Consider the following 9,896-nt stretch of genomic DNA (forward strand, 5'->3'; position numbering starts at 1 on the left):
AAATTAAAGATTGTCACTCTGTTAGATGGTCAGTTACCTGCTGGAGCAGGACCACTGATCAGCATGGTTCCCTTCTATAGAAACTACACCAAAATTTGCCTAATGGTTAGCCAAGCATCTGTGATGGATGACCACACCCCCTCTGGTGGAAGTCCACTCCCCTTAAGCATGGGCCCCTACCACTACATTTCCCCAGTGGGCCCATCATATCCCAGTCCGACACTGTGTACATTCACTGGGGAAAAGAGAGGTAAAATACTTCTATAACTATTCAAAAAATAAAAAGTGTTAAAGACAATTCCAAGTTACATTTTAAGGAGCTCATATGGAGTTGTTTGCTTTATGTTTTATTGCATAACATATTATCTTCCTGCACATGTGTACGTATATCAGTATACTTATACCACTCCACAACAGGAATGTTGGAACCAGGGAGGGAAGGGACAGGCAAACAAAGACCAACTCCAGTTCATATAATTGTGGCTGTAGTACACCTGAATGCAAACACAGATACACCTGTTAAGAGGCTTATCTTATATTGCACAGGTTACTGCCCAACATTTTAATAGCCAATCAGAGGACATGTCACTCATGACAATGGTGGGTGCACGCGAAAGGGGTGAGGCCTCATGTTCAAAAAGTAAGCTCAGAAGTTGTCAGTTTTGTTTATTGTTTAATAAAGTTTAGAAAATCTTTTTAATAATATATTTAAATATTTTATTAAAATATACATATATATATCCAGGGGATGTTTTGCAACCCCTTAACCCCTTAACCTACGATTGCAGTCATCTGTGTTAAACTAGTTAATTGGTGAGTATTGTGTTTAAACACAGGTGACAGTAATCATAAATAAAGTGGGAAGTCCAGGAACAGAGCATTTTGTTCCTAATGGAAGGAGTCATTTCGGAGGGTCTGGACATTTATTCAATGCACATACACCTCAATCCTGCCACAGCAAAATGTGCATAGGTCTTGTACTGTGCATTTAGTTCTCAGGATCCATTATTTTTAAGATCTCCCTCTTTTAAGTCTCTCTTCTAATTTATACTTTTCCAATGCCTTTCCTGCTTGCGGCTGTGTACTAGACAAACATTGCCTACTGTGTTTTTTATTTTGTTTTATTTACTAGAGCTACCTGAAGCCTTCCTTTCCCCAGACTGTTCCTAAATGTGTCTTTCCAAAGCATAACTGTGTCACAGGGAGCCAAGACATCTTTACCAGAGCAATTAACTTCACATGTGTGGCACTTAGTAAGGAAATACGTTAACTCCACTACTAAAATGAACTTCATTGGGCGCTGGGCACAAATCAGCCTCTGCTGGGTTTGTCTTTCTTCCAAGCAAGTCTCTAGCAGTCTTTACTTCAGCTACAAAAATCAACATTTAGTTTTTTTCTTTATTTTCTTTGTAACTTCCCGGAGGCCATCGAGCTGAAGTTAATGACAGGCTAAAAAGTATTAGTTACTCAACAGCTGGCAGACAACACTTCCCTGTAGTTTTATGTCACAGCATATGCCAACCACTCAGAACATGTTATAATTCATACTCGATCTCCTACCACAAAAGCAGATGGGTTGAAGTATTGTTATTCTCACTCTAGTTCCCAGCCCTTGAGGGATCACTAAATAAAATCAAAGCAGATGGGCTATTACAGACTCATTTGTGCTTGTTACAATGTAATGCACCCGGATATCAAACTGCATAAAGCAAAACAAAGATTAGGCTTAGTGGGTAACGTGTACGTCAGGGGGTATGAATGGGGAAATCCAAAGTAGACCTATTTATCACAGCATTATGTCTTTGTAAAGAGTTATTCTTCATTTGCTGGTTATATGATCCCTGTACGCTGCTTGGTGAGCATTGAAGCTTAACAAGTGTCTGTCTGTGTGCAAATGGAAGATGTCATATCCTACTTAGAGGCAGATTAAACACTGGAATGGGGAGCTGGTGAATTGGCAAGAGTGCGCCCATGCCTGCTTATCAGTTCTGCTGCCAAATAACAAATCGCTCTGCGGGCGAAAGGATGAAGAAGACATATTGAGCTTTGTGTTTTTAGTTCAAATGGTTCCAGGTAAATTCTTCCAAAATGTATGATTCTGCACAGTACAATCAAAAATAGGAAGAATTGCACTTAATTTACTGTACTTTAATATTAAAAGGAAAAAAAAAAAGTGAGTTGATGGCAAACTACTCAAAATTGCAACAAGTCTATACCAGTATGCCTAAAACGTACCCAGTGTGACATTGGCAAATGCAAATAAAACTCTCCCTATGCAGGGAATTACGCAGTTCAATTGCATTAGTACAAAGGCAAATTGCCGCATAGTTCATCTTGCAAGACCCTGTAAGGGAGAAGTGTATCAAACCTTCACAAGAGTGTAGAAGTTGCTCCTAGCAATCAGTCAGATGCCCGCTAGCATTTATCAAGTACAGTCTATAAAAGGAAGAAGCTGATTGGTCACGATGGGTAACTATGCCACTTGTCCGCTCTTTAGAAAGTTCGATACATTTCCCCCTAAGTTCTTCTCTGATAAGTACACAGACTTAAGGGTAGATGTATCAAACTTTCTAAAGAGGACAAATGAAGAAGTTGGCAATGGTAACCAATCAGCTAATAGCTATGATTTATCAAATACATTTTATAACATGATAACTGGAAGCTGATTGGTCACTGTGGATAACTTCTACACCTGTAATCTTTAAAAGGTTTAATGCATCTCCCCCTCAACAATACTTATCGGTAATATTTATACTTTATTATTTATGCTCCAATTTATCAATTACTCCCTCTGTCACTCCTGCTTAAATAACTTTTGTATACTTCATTTGGACACGGGGCCTGATTTAAAGATGGATGGTATAGCACAGCCACTGCATCTTTGTATGCAGCAGCTGTGCTAAAATATGTAGAAGCAGCTGTAGGCTGCTGTAGTAGAAAGACGCCCACTGCAGGCTTTTGTGATTCGCTGCTGCATCTGAAGATGCAGCATCAGATCATCTCTGTGACCATCGGATATCTGAGTAATCTCCAATTTACAAAAGGGGTTCATCAAACCTTCCTCACTGAATGTTGTGGTCCTGCTTTTTCTTTGTTAAGAATAAGGACGGTGGTCTTCACCCCTACATAGACTCCCAAAGACTCAATGACATAACCATCAAATAGTTATATCCATTGCCTCTTATTATTGAGCTTTTCGATAGGGTGAGAGGAGCAACTGTTTTCACCAAGCTAGACTTAAGAAGAGCTTACAATTTATCATATTAAAGGAAGACGATGAGTGGCAGATGTCCTTTAATACACAAGATGGCCATTATGAATAATTAGTTATGCCATTCGGTCTTTGCAATACCCCCGGTGTATTCCAGCACTTTGTAAACGAGATTTTCCGAGACAACTTATACCTCCATGTAGTTGTGTACCTAGACGAAATTCTAATATTCTCCCGAGACTTCTAGTCCAATTGGCTGCATGTGAAAGAAGTTTTTTGTCAATCATCTCAATGGTAAACTGCACGTGTGTATTTTTTAAGTGCCTGATGTTCCATTTCTAGGCTACATTATTTCCAGGAATAATCTTCAAATGGATCTTGTAAAGTAAAGTGCCATTTGAGACTGGCCACAACCGTCCACCTTGAAGGCAATCCAGCGATTTTTAGGATTTGCTAACTATTACCGGAAGTTCATAAAAAATGTTTCCTCTTTGGTAGCTCCAATAACAGCCTTGACAAAGAAGGGAGCCAATCCTTTGCACTGGTCCTCTGTGGCCACCTCTGCCCTTCATGTTTTGAAACAAGCTTTTACCTCGGCACCCATACTATGTCAGCCTGATCTGGAGAAACTGTTCTTCCTTGAAGTTGATGCTTCATCGGTAGGAATAGTGGGTGTCTTATCACAGTACATGAAAGATGGGATACTTCATCCTTGCGGGTTTTTCTCCTGAAGATTTTCTCCTGCTGAGAAAAATTATGCTATTGGTGACCAAGATCTCCTAGCCATCAAATTAGCCTTAGAGGGGTGGCGATACCTTTTAGAGGGGGCCAAACATCCTGTGACTATTTTCTCAAACCATAAGAATCTGTTGTATCTAAAGTCTGTGTGGAGAGGGGCCCTAGACTGCACACCCTGAATATATATATATAATGGGAGGTGCTACCTGTGGAGACTATTGTTGTAAACACAAAAAGAAGAATAACTGATGCACAACTCCAACATTACTCATTATATATAGTAATACATATCGCAATATAATTTTGCAAATAATAAAATAGAGGTTTTGGCATAATCATGGCCATGGTTATGGGCCTACCCACCGTGGCCAGGTAACCTCTGAGGGTAGGTCCCTAACATACTGGGTTTGAAATCCAGAGTGCAGGGCACCCCAAATCAGCCCAGCTGAGCCACCCCAGGGTATCACTCTAATGAGGAAATGTGACATGTAAAAAAAAAGTTTTGGATAGATAAGAGCAGCTGCTGCATATAGCAAGGTGAAAAATAAAGATGTGAAAAGAATCCATATATATTAAACAAACAATAGAGGTGCTAAAAGTGCAAGAAAGGAAAATTGTGTTTATAATGCGATGCCCTGAAGCAGCCCAACCAAAGCAATCCAGGGGACCCATGCCCCAAAAATCAACTCATGGCTGCACTACAGTATATAAATATTAGGACTTACCTAGATTGTGCCTCTAGATTGTGTATCTAAAGTCTGCCCAGTGTCTCAACCCTTGACAGTGTCCTTTGGCTCTATTCTTTTCAAGGTTCAACTATAAAATAACCTTCCACCCTGGAGTTCAAAATCGTAAGGTAGATGCCCTATCACATGCCTGGTCCACTGAAGAGGATACTATTCATCAAGAATCTAGTCCTATTCTCAATCCACTTTCTTTTGCCAACACCCAGGTAGTGCCTGTACCACCACCTGGTAAGATGTTCGTGCATCCAGAATCAGTATCAGGAAAACTTTTGAATTCCATTCACGCTCTTATTGGTCTTATTTCCATGAAACAAGATGATCTTCTTTCCATGAAATGAGATGTTCAAGAGTGGATTGATTTTATAAAATGGCCCATTTTATACCTTCGTCCGGTCTTCTGTTAGCACCCCAGTTAGCAAACATTTTTATACGTGAGATTTTTTTGTCTCCATGGTCTCCCAAAGGAAATCGTCTCAGACAGAGATGTGCAGTTTGTGACCAGCTTCTGGATAGCACTGTGTTCTGCAAAACAAGTCAAATTAAAATTCTCTTCAGCATTTCATCCTCAAACTAATGAGCAAATGGAGAGGGTGAACCAAGACTTAGAGACATTTAACCGCTTATAATTGTCTTCCTTCCAGGACAATTGAGTGGACCTTCTGCCTTGGGCAGAGTTTGCCGACAACTCCAGATACCATACCGCTACAACCCCATTTTTCACAGTCTTTGGCTACTACCCTCGTGTTCCACATTTCGAATTTTTACCCACTGTGGATGTTCCTGCAGCTGCTAATACTCTTCAGTCTTTCACCAAAATTTGGAATAGTGTACATTCCTCCCTTAAGAAAGTCTCTTGCAATTACAAGAAATTTGCAGATCGGAAACGTCAATCTGTACATTCCTTAAAACCTGGAGACCGTTTGACTGTCAACTCGGAATTCCAACTAATTTATGGATACCCAAGTCATTACATACTTCTTCGACCATTAGTTTTAAATCAATTCCAGGAAGAATCCTTCTGAGCCCACGGGCTGTTCAGAGGCCACCCTCAGGAGTGGGGGAACTGTCAGGAATCATCCAAACCCTCGGTGCCGACGCTGTGCTGCTGTCGTGGTCCCAATCCAGTTCCAGTGTGAGCTACAGTCCAGTCCAGTCCCACTCCGGCTCCAGTTTGTGCTATAGTCTGGTCCCATCTGACTCTAGTTTGTGCTATAGTCCGGTCCCATCAGTTTCCAGTGTGTGTGCTAGGTTCTGGTCCCATCCGGCACCAGTGTGTGCTACTTTCCAGTCCCAGTCTGGCTCCAGTGTCTGCTAGAGTCCGAAACCTAATCCAGCTCCAGTTGTGCTATAGCCCCATCCCAATCCGGGTCCAGTGTCTGCTACAGTACCGTCCAAATATGGCTCCAGTTTATGCCACAGTCCGGTCCTAATCCATCCACAGTTTGTGATAAGTACAGGTTCCAATCCGGTCCCAGTTTGTGCTATAGTCCGGTTCCAATCCGGTCCCGTCTTGTGCTACAAGTCCCAGTGTCTATTGCCAGTGCACCTTTCTCCCAGTACTGTCCTGCTGCATAACATCTATTTCATCTTACACCTATGAGGAACAGTTACATATGTCCTTCCCTACTCCAAACCTCCCGAGCAATCAGTGAGCAGGTATCCAAGTCTCTCCCAGGAAATCCAGAGTCCTCAGTTCTGACAGTCCATATGTCACAAATGCCACCATCAGTCCCCTCTCACTTCCACTCTTCCTTCTGTCTATCCATCTTGCTCCTTTGGAGAAGGGTTCTCAATCTTTCTTTACCCATTGCCATCACCACTCTTGCCAACCCAGATTAAGCCCTTACCCTTTCGTCTTTTCCACTACTTTTCTCCTGAGGCCTTTTCCCACCTTACCCACCACCTCAACCTAACCCTCTCCTCTGGTACCCATTTTTTAAACCTGGCCTTGTTTCCCCATACTCAAAAAACTCTCACTGATCTGCCTCTCCAATTACTGCCCTAACATCCCTCTTACCCACTACTTCCAAACTTCCTGAATGGGCTGTTTACAAACATCTCACCTGCTTCTTCCCCTCTAACTTCCTTATTGATTCTGTTAGGACTCTGTTATGCTAGCTTGGCCTGGGCGGGATTGGGGTTTCCCAGTAAGAGCTGCTCTTCTGAGTCTGTTCTCAGGCCAGGTAATCGCCTACTTATCACCAGCATAGATTGCACATGACACCTGGCTATTTAAGTATGCCTGATTCAGCATTCACTGCTTGGTCAGCAATGTTTCTAGTTTCCTGTTTTTCTATGAACTGCAATTTCTCTGGATTCCTGTATTTGTTGCGCCTGCCAGATACCTGAGGAATTTCTGACCATTCACCAGGTTACCATCCTTTGTTGCATATTCTGGACTCTCGGGTAAATTCACTAAAGTTAGAGTTTTTAGAAGTGGAGATATTACCCATAGCAACCAATCAGATTTTAGGTATTACCTTCTAGAAGGTACTAGTTAAATGTTAAGTAGACTCTGATTGGTTGCTATGGGCAACATCTCCACTTCTAAAAACTCTCACTTTAGTAAATATACCCCTCAGTGTTTCCCAGCTGTCTGTATATCAGTTTCCTTTTATCTCATATTTTCATCTGTTGATAATTTACAGGTCTTGTTTCTCTTTTTATCTACTGCCTCATCACATAGCCTGCCCATTAGCTGTTTGCATTTCCAAGGTGTACCTGCATTTCCAAGTGTATCTGCATTTCCAAAGTGCAGGTGCACAAGACTTTTGTGCAATCCTGCACTGCCTGGTACATCCTGCCATTATTACAAGAGTCCTGTACTAACCTTCATTGCCTGGTGCATCCTGCTATCGTTATAAGAATAAATATCTTGTATATATCACCAAACTCCATGATTTCTTGTTCAACCGCACACAGGGGGGTTCATGACAGATCCACTTCAATTTAACGTTTGCTCTCTTCACTCCATTGAAACAGCCCCCAACAGCATCACTGATGATCTTCTCATTGCTAAGTCTAAGAGCCACTTTGCCATTCTTATCCTTCTCTTTTAAACCCTTTATTTCTCCTGCTTTACCGCTTACTTCACCAACCACTCCATCTCTGTATCTAATCATAACTCCTCCAGCTCCAGCATGCTGATTATAACCAAATCTATAGCTCCTCCTGTGACCTCTCCCCCTTTCCCGTCTTGTGTTTCCAGCTGTCTTTAGGACATCTCATCCTGGATGTTCCTGTTCTCTCTGAAAATTAATACATTATGTCTAAAACCAAAATCATTGTCTCCCCTGTCGCTCTATCCATTGAATACAATACACTGACTCTTAAGTCTGCTGCCTGGGAGTCATCCTCTCTTCCTCCCTTACCTTCACCCCCCAATACTGAGTTTCTTTCCCATTCTTGCTACTTTCACCTCCACAACATCTCCAGAATCTGACCCTTTCTAACCCTGGTAGCAACCAAAACTTAAATGCACGGCCTCATTTCTCACCTTGATTACAGTCAACAACCTCCTTCTCTCTAACCTTCCCAAGACTTGCCCTGCCCCTCTTCAATCTATAGCTGAAACTCTCTGCCAATCACTACACTGAATCCTTGTCTCTTGCAGAATAAATTACAAACTTCTCACCCTGATCTACAAAGCCCTTAGTTTCTACTATCCCCTTACATATCCAACCAAATTTCTGCTTACACTTCCCATTTCCTATGCTCTGCCAATGACCACCACCTCATTACCATAGAGATTACCATTTGGGCTCCAGCCTCCAGGATTTTGCTTGTGTTGCTTCTAACCTGTGGAAAAAACTCCTACATACTTTTAGATTAACCACTAGTTTCCAAGGCTTCAAACATTCCCTAAAAACTCACCTCTTCATTCAAGCCCATCAACCATCTCTACTCCCAACTTAGTGCTACCCTCTGCATATCTAATCCTTCCTCTAGAATGTAAGCTCACATGAGCTGTGCCATCTACAACTGTGTTTGCCTTCCTAATACCGCATCTGTCTAACCGGCCCTGTTTCTTGAGCGCATGCTACTGTCCTTCGGACATTGCACCTGCCTATGGCAGATGTAGAATGTCCAAATCTCACCCCCCTCCCCTCCGTTACCACCAATAAATGCAGATCAAAATTGCATGGATCTCCATGCAATTTTGATCTGCGTCCCCTGGCGGTAAATATCGGAACGCACGCATGAATCAACCCCTATATCTCCATTGCAGGTAGCTTAAATCCAGACTGTGAAGATGCCAATTTTATGTGTACACTAAATAATTTTTTAGTAGATGTTAAAGTGTGTTGGATTATCACAGGCCCGATGTTACAGGTTGCATTGTGTTGGCAGGAATCCACTCTTGCTCCGGAAATCTTTGGCAGCACTGTTGCTACTTCACTCCCTCACACCGCAGCAGAGAGACAATGAAAACTTACCTTTCCCAGACAAAGACAAAATGGCAAACAGAATGTATGCAATATATTTTTTTTATTTATTTCTACTGCCTACAAATAAAGGTTATAATGGGTCACTTCAATTAAAGGAATAGATGGCAAGCATTTCTTAAATCATATATATATATATATATATATATATATCTATATATATATATATATATATATATACTGCAGGATTCACTAATGCAATATCCCATATACCTACTTGATACTTCTTACTAAATATTCCCTGACTATACAACAAATGCAAAGTAACCAGATACTTATTAGGTACCAATAATTCTTACAGTAATGCTCACTTAACATTTCTGAATTATCTGTACTTAGCAGTACACGATCATGTCTACATAGCAGCTCGCAATAATATCTACTTAGCAGCTCACAATCATACCTGGTTACTTAAACATGGAACAATATAGTCCCAAAGATTCCTATACACTCTCAATATGGTTTGGTTCAGTGAACGTTCTCCTGACATAGATAAATGGTCCCTAATGCTAGATGACAAAGTCCAGGAGACAATGTAAATGTACCAAGACTAATTAAGTAGCTTTACAACTTTTAACCAGGGTTGTTTTAGGGATTGGCCCAGTTGGGCACAGTTGGGGCCCTTAATTGGATGTATGCATATAATAAGATCTGCATTTAAATTCTATCATTGCAGTGCTGTTATACTGTATGTATTAGGAGCTAAGTCTATCACACATTGTAAGGCTGGTGAGTGCATATAACAAATCAGCGGAG

This window comes from Taudactylus pleione, unplaced genomic scaffold, assembly GCF_031769625.1.
Source record: "Taudactylus pleione unplaced genomic scaffold, aTauple2 ptg000117l, whole genome shotgun sequence".
Taxonomy (NCBI): Eukaryota; Metazoa; Chordata; class Amphibia; order Anura; family Myobatrachidae; genus Taudactylus; species Taudactylus pleione.